Source organism: Oryctolagus cuniculus, unplaced genomic scaffold, assembly GCF_964237555.1.
Source record: "Oryctolagus cuniculus unplaced genomic scaffold, mOryCun1.1 SCAFFOLD_35, whole genome shotgun sequence".
In the NCBI taxonomy this organism is placed as follows: domain Eukaryota; kingdom Metazoa; phylum Chordata; class Mammalia; order Lagomorpha; family Leporidae; genus Oryctolagus; species Oryctolagus cuniculus.
Genome location: NW_027208301.1, coordinates 1,702,360 through 1,716,573, shown reverse-complemented (window position 1 = coordinate 1,716,573; position 14,214 = coordinate 1,702,360). Strand labels below are relative to the sequence as shown.

At 43.6% G+C, this 14,214-nt stretch overlaps 1 long non-coding RNA gene across 7 annotated transcripts in view; it reads right to left on the bottom strand.

The window, feature by feature from the left end:
- Nucleotides 1-14,214, bottom strand: part of LOC127485689 (uncharacterized) — an 89,217-nt gene that overhangs the window by 13,539 nt on the left and 61,464 nt on the right. For all 7 annotated transcript variants that reach the window (XR_011385993.1, XR_011385994.1, XR_011385995.1 and 4 more), the window contains 3 exons: nucleotides 12,265-12,467; nucleotides 3,687-3,834; nucleotides 839-895 (listed from right to left, as the gene is read on the bottom strand). This is a non-coding gene — a long non-coding RNA (uncharacterized lncRNA). The remainder of the gene's footprint in view (nucleotides 1-838; nucleotides 896-3,686; nucleotides 3,835-12,264; nucleotides 12,468-14,214) is intronic.

Below are 14,214 nucleotides of genomic sequence, written 5' to 3'. Positions count from 1 at the left end.
CCGGGTTCTAGTCCTGGTCAGAGCACCAGATTCTGTCATGGTTGCTCCTCTTCCAGTCCAGCTCTCTGCTGTGGCCCAGGAGTGCAGTGGAGGATGGCCCAAGTCCTTCGGCCCTGCACCTGCATGGGAGACCAGGAGAAGCACCTGCTCCTGCCTTCAGATCAGCGCAGTGCGCCGGCTGTAGCACACCAGCCGCAGCGGCCATTGGAGGGTGAACCAATGGTAAAGGAAGACCTTTCTTTCTGTCTCTCTCTCACTGCCCACTCTGCCTGTCAAAGAAGAAAAAAAAGATGGCAAAAGATTCAAGTCAAAGACTAGAGAATTGTCTTGGGCTCTGACTATAGTTTATGCCATTGATAAATGGAATAATTTGCCTGAAACATACCTTTGTGGAGTCTGAAGTAATCCTGCATTTGTACACTCACTGTGATAAAACTATGGAGAGTTATTTAAGGACCTGCAATAGGTTCTATCCTCTACACATTTTCTGATCTAATCCATGAAGCAAGTTCAGCCTCCAAAAGCTTTTAGACACTCTACTTTAACAATTCAAAATATTAGCTTTTTAATTTTTTCTGATGTAGCAAATTCTTGCCAAAGTTTGAATTCAAACCATGTAAAAAGTCTTGTGGCTATGGCAATAAAAAAAAATTGAGACCAATGGGAATTCAGCTCAGATGGCTTTAAATCTTCAAACCATTCTTACTTTATCTTATATGAATCCTGATTCTGAATTATATTTCTTTATGCTTTTCCAATTTATTTAAAAAATCTCATAAAAAATCTCATAAAACTCTTAACATACAATGTGAAAGAAGCTGAGGAATAAATAACCTACCAGCAATATATTTATTTTTGTTGGTCTTGGCCACATGTAGATGTCTCTAGAATCTATCTGCAAGAGAAATATTGGCTCAGTGACAAAAATGAAGTGGCCTCCCTGTGGGGGAATATAATCTTTACACATGGGAAAAACAGAAAAGATGCCAAAAGAGCACACACAAGACTACCAAATACTTTGATTAAACATAAACTATTGTTAGATAACCAAAATATTAATTTATTACCAATTCTGTAAAAAAAAATCCTTGTCAGGCCTGTCACTATGGAGTGGTGGGTAAAGCCATCTCCTACAGTGTGGGCATCCATGTGGGCACCAATTTGAGTCCCAGCTACTCTACTTCTGGTCTAGCTCTCTGCTATGGACTGGGAAAGCAGTGGATGAACACCTAAGTCCTTGGGCCCCGTGCACTCACATGGCAGACCTGTAAGAAGCTCCAGGCTACTGGCTTCAGATCAGCCCAGCCCCAGCCATTGAGGACATGTGGGAGTGAACCAGCAGCTGGAAGGCCTCTCTCTCTCTTCCTCTGTCTCTGTAACTCAGCCTTTCAAATAAATAAATCGTATAGAAATAATTTATAATGTTCATCACAATTGTTCAAATAAGTAGCAGTACACCAGAAAAATGATGATTTCACTAGAATCTATATACACAGAAAATTACTCAGGCAGTACTTAAAACATCTCTTGCTTTTATGTATCTCAAATTCCTTAAAAGTATCCAGCTTGAAAATTAGTTTTTGGCCACAACTATATGTATAGAAAAAATTGACAGAATCTGCTAGCACAGCTTCCTGTAACTTCCATGTGACACTCCTCCCTGTACCCAAATCTTAACATAATTCTCCACCACACAGACCCCTGACATTTTCCTGTTCACTTGTTCTAGCCCATGAGATGACCATAAATATGATAACAACATAGTTTGTAAAGTATTTTACAGTTGGGAGTGTGCCTTCTTGTACAGTATTCATGTGGAGAATCCTGAGACTTACCTGAAGGACACCTGGGGCCTAGGTCAAGGCTGTGCAAGTCAGACATTGGAAGGGTAGGCATTATGATGCAGTAGGCTTACCTACTTCTCTGGACATACCACATCACAGAGTGCCTGGTTTGTGTCCTCATTATTCCACACCTCCTGCAAGTGGTTTTTTTGTTTGTTTGTTTTAAAAAATGCTTATTTATTTGTTTGAAAGGCAGAGCTACAGAGAGGCAGAGGCAGAGAGCAAGAGGCCTTCCACCTGCTGGTTCACTCCCCAAATGGCCATAATGGCCAGAGCTAAACAGATCCAAAATCAGGAGCCAGGAGCTTCTTCCAGGTCTCCCATGAAGGTGCAGGGGCCCAAGGACTTGAGCTCTCTTCTACTGCTTTCTCAGGCCATAGCAGAGAGCTGGATTGGAAGTGGGCAGCCAGGACTGCAACCAGTGCCCATGGGATGCTGGCACTGCAGGTCATGACTTTCCTATTACAGCACAGCACCAGCTCAAAAGTGTTCTCTTGAGGCAACAGATCATGGCTCAAAAACTTGGTTTCCTGCCATCTGAATGGGAAACCCACATAGAGTTCCTACCTCCTGGCTTTCATAGATATAACACTCGCTATTGTGGGCTTTTGCAGAGTGATCCAGCGGATGGAGGACCTTTTTCTCTGCCTTTCAAATAAACAAATCAGTAAAAAATTATCGGTATGTGATATGGAACAATGGGTCTCTACCACCACTGGTTAAAGCCAGAGTTGCTCCACTTCCAATTCAGTTCCCTACTAATGCACCTGGGAAAATACCTGAAGACAGTCCAACTACTTGGACCATCTCTATCCACCTGGGAAACCTGGATCGAGTTCCTGTTTTCTGGCTTTGGCCTGGTCCAGTCCTAGCCACTGAAGCCATTTGAAGAGTGAACCAGCAGAAGGTATTAGATAGAAAGATCTGTCTCTCCATGAATCTGCCTTTCAAATGAACAAATAAATAAATAAATTTTAAAAAATTATATTGGTGTGAGTTAAGCAATCCTGAAGGCAGCAGCCTCAATTAAAGCAGTAGACAACTAAAACAGGTGATTTGTGATTCCAGATGCCAGCAGCATATGGATGGCCTAGCAGAGGCCACCCCAAAATGCTTACTGACAATTACAAATGAAATAGTTGAATTTTATACCTGCACAATTCTTCTCCATTTTGAGTGCAAGAGCCCAGAATCTTGGACCATCTTCCTGTTTTTTCTCAGAATATTAGCAGGGGGCTGGATCAAACTTTGGGCAGCCAGGACATTAACTGGTGCCATATAGGATGCCAGGGTCACAGGCAGTGGCTTCACCTGTTATGCCTCAACACAGGCTGCAAAACTGTTTTAATCTTATACATCTATTTGAGCACTGTACTGTGATTTATTTGTATTTTACAAACCAGCAAGCAGTAAAAGCATGAATTGTTCACATGTTAAGTAATGGAAAATAGATTCACACTAAATTTTGTAGCATATAAGTAGCTGATACTAAGTGTGAAAAACTTGTATAATGCCCACATTTGGATACACAATCCATAGAGATTATTAGGGAAAAAGTCTAACCATGGACAAGGAAAAGTCTTCCAAAACAGTGTTTGTTCCAAATCAACTGTGGTTTCTGAAATGGGTCTCAAAATACAACTTTTAAAATAAATGTGGTAAATTAAATAACCCTACTCAAACATAAATAAATAAACCAGAGTTTGTGACATCTACAAATCATTTGATATTTGTCAATGCACTTAACCATAGCTGTAGATATCAAATATGACAAACTACATTTCACATTAATTGGAAAACAATAAATTTTTTTAAAGAAATCATAGTAGACAAGACACACACCCTGGTATTTGATGTGAGCCTCCCAATCAGCAGCTTAAACTGATGCAGCACAATCCCTGCCCCACAGCTCCTGGTTTTGATTTAGCCCAGACTCAGTTGTGAGCCTTGGAGGAATCAGCACATGAAAGCACTGTATCTGTGTCTCTGCCTAAAAGAAATAAAAGGATAAATTAAAGAAATATACTATGCCCCTTATAAGCAGGATGCAGCTACAGAAGAGATGTTGACTCTACGCCCCTCAACGTCCCTTAGGATTAAGAGAATGGGGTCTCTGAGGGGAGAATGTTGTAGGCAGGCATATAGAATAAAATTGATTAGGTGTGTGAGCTAAAGGACCACACTTTCACCATGCCCTTGTGTGACCTCATACCCCTACCTGGCCACACCTGTGTACCCACCGGCCAATCAGGTTAATTAACCTCTCCCCTTTGGAAATGGATTAAAAGTCTGGGACATGGTGTCCTTCTCTCCCCTTTGCTTGGCCTTTTGCCAGTATGGGGCTTGCTGTGGCCCTGCACCTCCAGGGCTCGTGGCCTTTGGGCCACCCACCCCATGCTTCCTGGCCTAGATGTTCCTCCATGTGGCTGGTTCCTAGTACTCAGCATGAATTCAGATTTGCTTCTCTCCTGTAGATAGGGTTCTCACTCTCCTATGCATTTCTTTCACTAAATAAAAGCTTAAAAATGTAAAAAAAGAAATTGGCTGCCTTCTGCTCTTTTCCCTATTTCTAAACTTTACAACACAAGCAACTGCAAATGTGCTCCATTAAAATAAATTTGCTTACTGTGGACATTGCAGGGAGGTTTGAGGGTAAGAAATGCCACTTGTGATAACATCATTGCATACTGGAGTGCCTTGCTGGAGCCTGCTTATCCTACCTGATCCATCTTCCTGCTAATGTTCATCCTGAGATGATGATTCAAGTACTTGAGTCCCCCCCCCCATAAACATGGTAGCTGCAAATGCAGTTTTTGGATGCTGGATTTAGCCTGTCCTAGACACAGCTGTTGCAGGCCCCTGGGCAGTGAGCCAGCAGATGAGAAGGTCTTTCTGTCTCTGCCTTTCAATTAAATGAAAATAAATAAGACATTTAAGAAAAATGACAGCAAAAGAGAACAATTAAAATATTCTTTTTTTTTTTTTTTTTGACAGGCAGAGTGGACAGTGAGAGAGAGACAGAGAGAAAGGTCTTCCTTTTTGCCGTTGGTTCACCCTCCAATGGCTGCTTTGGCCAGCGCACTGTGCTGATCTGATGGCAGGAGCCATGTATTTATCCTGGTCTCCCATGGGATGCAGGGACCAAGCACTTGGGCCATCTATCCTCCACTGCACTCCCTGGCCACAGCAGAGAGCTGGCCTGGAAGAGGGATGACCGGGACAGAATCCGGCACCCCGACCAGGACTAGAACCCGGTATGCTGGTGCCACAAGGTGGAGGATTAGCCTAGTGAGCCACAGCACCGGCTTAAAATATCCTATTTTAATGAATTCTACTATATACATTATCATGTTCAATGTGGATTATCTAAATATACCAATTAAAAGAGATTGAAACAGCCAAAATAAAACCAAGACCAACCTATGTGTGATCTGTAAGAAAACATATATATATATGTTTATATATATAAAGACATAAAAAGATGATCTGATTCTGGGTTAATTAAAGAAAAAATTGGATGCCAGCATTATAGCACTGTATCAAGATTAACTTCCTACTTATGATGCTGGCATCCAGCAGAGTATCAAATATCAGCTGCTCTGTTTTCAATTGAGCTCCCTTCTAATGTCTAGGAAAGCAGTGATGATTGTCCTAGTACCTGGCTCCTGCCACCCATGTGGGAAACCCAAATGGAGCTCAGGTATCCTCCAGATGAAGAGTTAGGGTCCTGGCTTAGGCCCAGCCCAGCCCAATCCAGCCCATTGCAGCCATTTGCAGAGTGAACCAGAGGATGGAAGATCTCTTTCTCTGTCACTCTCCCATTCAAATAAATAAATATTTAAGAAAGAATAAATTTCACTTGCATATGAAATGTGAAAGATCTGCATTACAACATGGTGACTCCACCATCATCAAAAACAACTACATGATAGAATGTGTATGGTGGTGAGATTTATTTCACTTCTACACACATATTTATCACCACTAATGTGTTAAATTATTCCATTTTTTTTCAAGTGAAAATATATAAGTACATTAAGAGTAAGATAAACACAAAAATAGCTTCAGTTCTGATTAGGATTTAGGTCAGAAAAATTTTAAGTGTTACACAATGAAACTGAAGGCAGTTTTCCAAAAGGATAGTACACTGTTTCCTTAGCATCAATCTGTGCAAAGTAAAATCCATACAACTGAACGGGCATTAGAGATACATCAGTGGTAATCAGTACAAATAAATATAAGTGGAAATACCAAGTCACTGGAAACTGGTATTTAGTAATGAATAATCAGAGATGCCAGTTACTACTAGATGGAATAAGGAAATAAGGTCATCCCAGTGTTGACAAATCACAAAATACACATCAATGAAAATTTAGTTAATCCCTCCACTCTATGAATACTTCATATTAAATTTGAATTTATCCACAACCTGCAGCCTAACAATATTTTTCTGTTATTTAAAATATTTGCCATGCATTAGCACTGGTGGGGAATTAAAAAAAGTAACAGTCACAGACATCGAATAATAATCTAGAAGAAAGCAACGTTCCATAACTCCTGGAATCACTGACATGAACTGCCTGAACTGACAACCTAGAATAGAAACATCTGGGGAGGCTGGTGCCGTGGCTCAATAGGCTAATCCTCCACCTTGTGGTGCCAGCACACCAGGTTCTAGTCCCAGTCGGGGCACCAGATTCTGTTCCAGTTGCCCCTCTTCCAGGCCAGCTCTCTGCTGTGGCCCGGGAGTGCAGTGGAGGATAGCCCAAGTCCTTCGGCCCTGCACCTGCATGGGAGACCAGGAGAAGCACCTGCTCCTGCCTTCAGATCAGCGCAGTGCACCGGCTGCAGTGCGCCGGCTGCAGTGTGCCAGCTGCGGCGGCCATTGGAGGGTGAACCAATGGCAAAAGAAGACTTTTCTCTCTGTCTCTCTCTCTCTCACTATCCACTGTGCCTGTCAAAAATAAAAAAAAAAAAGAAGAAAAATCTGGGGAAAAAACACTCAAGGCAAAAAAGGAAAACATCTTTTTAGTGTAAAATATCAATAGTCAGTATCAGCATTCTGAAAAGTTGAAAAGCCAAGAGACAAACACAACCAAAATTCTTCTTTGGAAGAAGCAGATCATAAACTACACAAAGAACCACAAAGAATTAGACTTGGTCACTTCTGAGGACAGCGGGGGAAGAAATCAGGAAGACACCTGAACTGACAAATGCCCATTCATTCACTTGGGTAAGCATTCTGTGGGTGTTTATATTTTTATGTAAAGTCAGCAGAAAATAAGTGCTACCAAACAATAATGAGGCCCTTGCTTCTCGACAACTGGATTCACCAGAGAGGAAAGCATTTATTTCAAGAAGCCGGCATCTTGGGGAGAAAGATCTCTTCATCTAAAACATGCTCTTTCCACCCAACAAGCCAGCAAGAGCTGTTTCTAAGAACATGGGTCGAGGGGCAGACACTGTGGTATATGGGGTAAAGGCACAGGCAGCAGTACCACTGTCACATATGGGCACCAGCTGCTCTGCTTCTGATCCAACTCACTGTGAATGCAGCTGGGAAATCAGTGGAAGGTCACCCACATGCTTGGGCCCCTGGCACCCCCTTGGGAGACCTGGGAGATGCTTCTGACTCCTGGATTTGGTCTGGCCCAGCTCAGGTGATTGCAGCCATGTGGGGAATGAACTAGCTGATGGAAAATCTCTCTCCTTCTCTTCCTCTCTCTCTCTGTACCTCTTCCTTTCAAATAAAATAAATAAATCTTTTTTAAAAAAATGGGTAGCTTCAGATGGAGGTTAGAAATCAAAGGGATTCTATTTAGTTGACAATTTGGCAGCTGTTCAGGCTTTGCACTAATAAGTGCTCATCTGGGGATATCCAAGGCATCAACCAGGTGAAGATGTTTTGATGGGGCTGAAGCTCCTTTGTTAGCTGGGTCAAAGTCTGCTATTCTGGGCTGGTGCTGTGGCACAGCAGGGTAAGACACGGCCTGTGGCACCAGCATCCCATATGAGATGCTCCTTTTCTGACCCAGCTCTCTTCTGTGGCCTGGGAAAACAGTAGAAGATGGCCCAAGTCCTTGGGCCCCTGAACCCATGTGGGAGACCCAGAAGAGGCCCCTGGCTCCTGATCAGCTCAGATCTGGCCATTGCGGTCATTTGGGGAGTGAACCAGTGGATGGGATACCACATAGGATCCCTGATCATTATAATAATCACTTACATAATATTAAGTCAAATTATGTATAAATATATTAAGTATATTGAATATTTAATTAATAGACATAGACATTTAAAATATATTAAAAATCTCAACTCTGAAAACTCAGTTTTCTAAACCCAAAGTCAGAGAATACATGAGATAATCTTGACAAAACACAAAATTTCTTTCCCTTCTGTAATAACCAAAAGGTAAAGGAAATTCTTTTGTGCTGTGTTTCTTCTAATAGGAAGCTCCTCCAGATTACTTAGAAGTTAAACCCAATGGAAAGTTACCCGACCTTAGACACTGGAGGCTGTGAGCATTCAACATTATAAAAGAATGAAAAAACTTAGAAAAGATTACACCTGTTGCCAGTACTGTGGCTTAGCTAGTAAAGCCACCGCCTGCAATGCTGTGATCCCATATGGGTATCAGTTCACGTCCTGGCTGCTCCACTTCTGATCCAGCTCTCTGCTATGGCCTGGGAAAGCAGCAGAAGATGGCCCAAGTCCTTAGGCCCCTGCATCCCTGTGGGAGACCCAAAAGAAGCTCCTGGCTGCAGCTCAGTGCAGCTTTGGTCATTGTCGTCATCTGGGGAGTGAACTATCAGATGGAAGACCTCTCTCTCTCTCTCTCTGCCTCTCTGTAACTCTGCATTTCAAATAAATAAATACATCAAAATTAAAGAAAATAATACACCTTAGAAACAAAAGCAGAAAAAAAATCCATAGAACAATTTAAATACATCTAGAAAAGTCAGGTGTAGGGGCCAGTGTTGTGGCGTGGAGTGTAAAAGCCACCACCTGTGACACAGGCATTCCACATGCACACTGATTCTAGTCCTGAGTATTCCATTTCTGATACAGTTCCCTGCTAATGTGCCTAGAAAACCAATGAAAAATGAAAAAGTCCTTGGGCCCCTGACAGCGAGGTGGGAGAACCAGAAGAAGCTCCTGATTCCTGGCCGTTGTGGCTCAAGTTCAGCCATTGTGACCATTTGGGGTGTGAAGCAGTAGACCAAAGATCTCTGTCTCTCCCTCTCTCTGTAAACTCTGCCTTTCAAATAAAAAGAAAGCTTAAAAAATATTAGGTGTAGGGGTTGGTGCTGTGGCGTAGCGGGTCAAGCCACTGCCTGCAGTGCCAGCGTCTCATAAGGGCACTGGTTTGAGTCCCGGCTGCTCCACTTCCTATCCAGCTCTCTGCTATGGCCTGGGAAAGCATCAGAAGATGGCCCAAGTCCTTGGGTTCCTGCACTCACTTGGGAGACCTGGAAGAAGCTCCTGGCTCCTGGCTTCACATCAGCACAGCTCTGGCTGTTGCGGCCATCTGGGGAGTGAACCAGCAGATGGAAGACCTGTCTCTCTCTCTCTCTTCCTCTTCTCTCTCTGTGTAATTCTGACTTTCAAATAAATAAATAAAGCTTTTTAAAAAATCAGGTGTAAAGATCAAGTACTCTTATTATCCCTAGTCTCCTAAGATAAATATTTCTTTCAAGATTAATTTATTTCCAAGGTAGAGTTACAGGGAGAGAGATCTTCCATTGGCTAGTTCATTAGCCAAATGGCCACTACAACCAGAACTGTGCCAGGCAGAAGCCACTGCCAGGAGACTCATCCAGGTCTCCACATGGGTGCAGGATCCCAAGGACTTGGGCCATCCTCTCCTGCTTTCCCAGGTGCATTAGCTAGGAGATGAATCAGAAGTGGGACACGAGGAATCAAACCAGTGCCCATATGGGTTGCTGCCATCACAGGCAGCATCTTAACCCGCTGTGCCACAATGTCAGCTGTAAAGACAAGCATTTCTCATGACAGGCCATAACTAAACAATAAAGGAGGAGAAAATAGCTTGTAAGAGATGGCTAGTTGTTGGAAAGGAGTCAATCAAATGGAAATTGTAAGAAGCTGCAGTTGAGAAGATGGTTGAAAATGTTATTAGAGGGGCCAGGCACTGGAGCGTAGTAGGCTAATCCTAGGAAAGCAGAGCAAGATGTGCTTGAGAATGGGGGACCCACAAGAAGCTCCTGGCTCCTCTTGGATTGGCTCAGCTCCAGCCATTGCAGCCATTTGGGGAGTGAACCTATGGATGGAAGACCTTTCACTCTGCCTCTCCCTCTCTCTCTCTCTCTCAAAATTTTAGGCACTGTGGTATAGAAGGTTAAGCCTCCTCCTCAGTGCCAGCATCTCATGTGGACTCTGGCTCAGTTGAGTCCCAGCTGCTCTACTTCTGATCCAGCTCTGCTAATGCACCTGGGAAAAGCAGAGGAAGGTGGGCTAAGTACTTGAGTCCCTGCACCTGTGTGGGAGACTCAGCAGGCGCTCCTAGCTCCTGCTTACTGGCTCCTGCCTGACCCAACCCCCACCCATTGAGGCCATTTGGGTAGTGAGTCATTGGATGGAAGATCTCTTTCTTTTCCTCTCACTTTGTATTTCTGCCTTTCAGATAAATAAATCTTTTTTAGAAAGTTAGCAGACTTTAAAATCAAATATTAAAAACCTCTAGCAAATATTTATCATTAATATTGATATTTTCTAAAAAAAACTTTACTGATTTAACATAGGGGACTAAATCCTAGTTTTATTTATTTGAAAGACAGAGTTACAGAAAAATAAAGCCAATGAGAAAGAGATTGTCTATCTGGTTCACTCCCCAATCATCTACAACAGCCAGAGCTGGGACAGATTGAAGCCGGGAGCCAGGAAAATCCATGTGGTTCTCCCACATGTGTGGCAGGGGTCACAGCATTTGGGCCACCTTCTGCTATCCCAGGCACATTCGCAGGGTGCTGGATTAGAAGTGGAGCAGCTTGGACTCAAAGAAGCACTCTTATGGGATGCAGGTATGATAGACTGCACTTAACCTATGATGCTGCCCCCACTCTGAAAATTTTTAATGTCAGGGCCAGTGTTGTGATGTATGGGTAAGACCACCACCTGTGATGCTGGCATCCCATATGGGCACTGGTTCATATCGCAGCTGCTCCACCTCAGATCAAGCTCCCTGCTAATGGCCTGGAAAAGCAGAGGAAAATGGCACAAGTGTTTAGGCCCCTGCTACTGATGTAGGAGACCTGAATGGAGCTCCAGGCTCCTGCCTTCAGTCTGGCCCAGTGCTTGATTATTACAGACATCTGGGGATGAACCAGTAGATGGAAGATGTCTGTCTCTGTCTCTCTAACTCAGCCTTTCAAATACATAAATAAATCTTTCAAAAATTCTAGACTTTGGGATATTGACTTAGAATTATTTCTTATTGGGGCTGGTGCTGTGGCATAGTAGGTTAAGCCTCCACCCACAGTGCTGGAGTGCTGGCATCCCATAAGGACACTGGTTCAAGTCCTGGTTGCTCCACTACAATCCAGCTCCCTGCTAATGACCTAGGAAAGCAGTGGAAGGTGGCCCAAAGTCCTTTAGCCCCTGCACCCATGTGGGAGAGTGGGAGGAGGCTCTTGGCTTCTGGCTTGATATCTGCAAGATCCAGCCATTGCAGCCCTCTGGGGAGTGAACCAGTGGATGGAGGAATTTCTCTCTCTCTCTCTCTCTCTCTCTCTCTCTCTCTCTCTCCTTCCCCCGCTCCCTCTCTCTGTTATTCTGCTTTGCAAATATTTAAGTAAATAAATCTTAAAAAAATTATTTCTTATCCTTGGTAACTTACTGTTTAGTGAAAACTTAGCAGGTAATTTTGAACGGTTATATGTTAACAAGTTATGAAAACATTTACCAAAAGTCCCAATGCTTTCTACATATTTTAAGAAGCCAAGAGTACATGTATTTAGAAAAATCTATCTTTTACATTTAGCAATTCAAAAAAATTCATCCTACTGCAGAGTAGTCCTTGGTCTCTCTAGCTGCTACACTGTTTTATCTCTCTGCAGCCACTGTAAGTCAGAGATGCTCTTAGCCCTGGGCAGGAAAACCTGAGGTCTATTACCTCATGTCAAATTGCATAGGAGCCCCAAATCAGTAATCCATCCTGTGATCACCTTGAGGAGAGGATCTGGGTTGCGCATGGCACAAGCATCATGAGCCATCGGGGTGGGATTCCCTTTGTACCCAGTCATCCTCCTCACCTTGCACAGCTCGTACTGGGCATTCTCTTCAGTGTGTGTTCAGTTTGTATACCACCTCCTGCTCATGTCTGCCACCACGTGGCTTCTGCTGTGATGTAGTGAACAGCAAGATGGCCCTGTGGTGTCAAAGATCAGGCACAAATACTCACCTGTCGGCTTGATGCTGATGTTTGCTCCATCTCACACATATCCATGAATCCAGCAAGGCTTGCAGCATCAGCTTGAACCTTGCTGTGGATTCTGACCCAGCACTGCTACATTATCTTCTCTACCTCCTCTCCAGTCAGTGTACACTTGAGTCCATTTCTCAGGCAGATGAGGAGAGAGAGACATCCCCTTAGGTTGCAGGGACCTGAGGATGCACAAGGTGCCACAGCAAAGACCACCAATTCATTTTTTAGCAATTATACTTACATTGCCTGAGAAACTACCATATTAGATAAGTATGGTTATTCTCTTAAGTCATGATCTTGCCACAGAACAACTTTAAATTGGACTTCATAGGAAGCAATGAACACTGCATCATCTTTTCATCTATTGTTTGTGCTTAGGTGAAAATTATGTTGTGATTTTAAATAACACAAATAAGCACAACCAACTTTTACACATACAACAGTAAACACACATAATGTATAGCATACATTATGACACAGAAAAATATAGAAATCTCTGCAACTCTTTTTAAATCTTTTAATCAGGCCCTATGGCTCACCATGTGGGTAGCCAATTGAACAGGGATGAATGTTGGTAAGAAGAAAGAGCTTATTTCTAGAAGCTGGCATCTTAGGGAAAGAAATTTCTCTCTTTTTTTAAGATTTTATTTATTCATTTGAGAGAGCAACAGAGAGTGGGAGAGCCAGAGAGAAAGGTCCTCCACCAGCTGGACCACCCCCAAAATGGCCACAATGGCTGAGGCTGGGCTGATCCAAAGCCAGGGCCTTCCCCGTATCTCCCACATGGGTACTGGGTCCCACACCCCCCGGGCATCTCTCAGCGCATTCCCAGGCCACAAAGCAGAGAGCCAGATCAGGAGAGGATCAACAGGGACATGAAACAGTGCCCACATGGGATGTCGGCACTACAGGTGGAGGTCCAGCTCTGTATGCCACAGTACAGCCCCAAAAGAGAGCTCTTGATGTAAAATGTAATATCTGTTAAAGGGTTAATTATTTAAAAGATTTATTTATTTATTTGAAAGTCAGAGTTACACAGAGAGAGAAGGAGAGGTAGAGAGAGAGAGAGGTAGAGAGAGAGAGAGATATTTCATTCAAAGGTTCACTCCCCAATTGGCTGTGATGGCCAGAGCTGTGTCAATCTGAGGCCAGGAGTCTGAGATCATTCTGGGTCTCCCACTTGTGTGCAGGAGCCCAAGGACTTGGGCCATCTTCTACTGCTATCCCAGACCATAACTGCTAAAAGGTTTCTTAAAGGACAAGGGTAGCGGCCAGAGCCGCGGCTCACTAGGCTAATCCTCCGCCTTGCGGCACCGGCACACTGGGTTCTAGTCCCGGTCCGGGCGCTGGATTCTGTCCCGGTTGCCCCTCTTCCAGGCCAGCTCTCTGCTGTGGCCCGGGAGTGCAGTGGAGGATGGCCCAAGTGCTTGGGCCCTGCACCCCATGGGAGACCAGGATAAGTACTTGGCTCCTTCCATCAGATCAGCGCGGTATGCTGGCTGTGGCGGCCATTGGATGGTGAACCAATGGCAAAAGGAAGACCTTTCTCTCTATCTCTCTGTCACTGTCCACTCTGCCTGTTAAAAAAAAAAAGGACAAGGACAAGGGTAGCTTCAGGGGGAGGTAAATAAAACAATGAGTCACCTTAATTGACAATATGTAAATGCCCAAGCTTTTTTCTGATGAGGCCTCTTAACCAGGGGGCTCAGCATCAGTTGGGTGGAGGCTTCTTTGTCAGCTGGGGCAAAAGTCCACCATTATACAAATGCTACTACTCACCAGAGTAATTCAGGCAATATACAATATCAGTAATTGGTTTTTGCTATATAAAATGTGAAAAGGAAAAGGGAAGGAGGATGGCTTTAGTATGGTTACAACTCCTTTTTAAAAGCTCCAATCAACTGAATATAATCGCTTCCTGCTGTT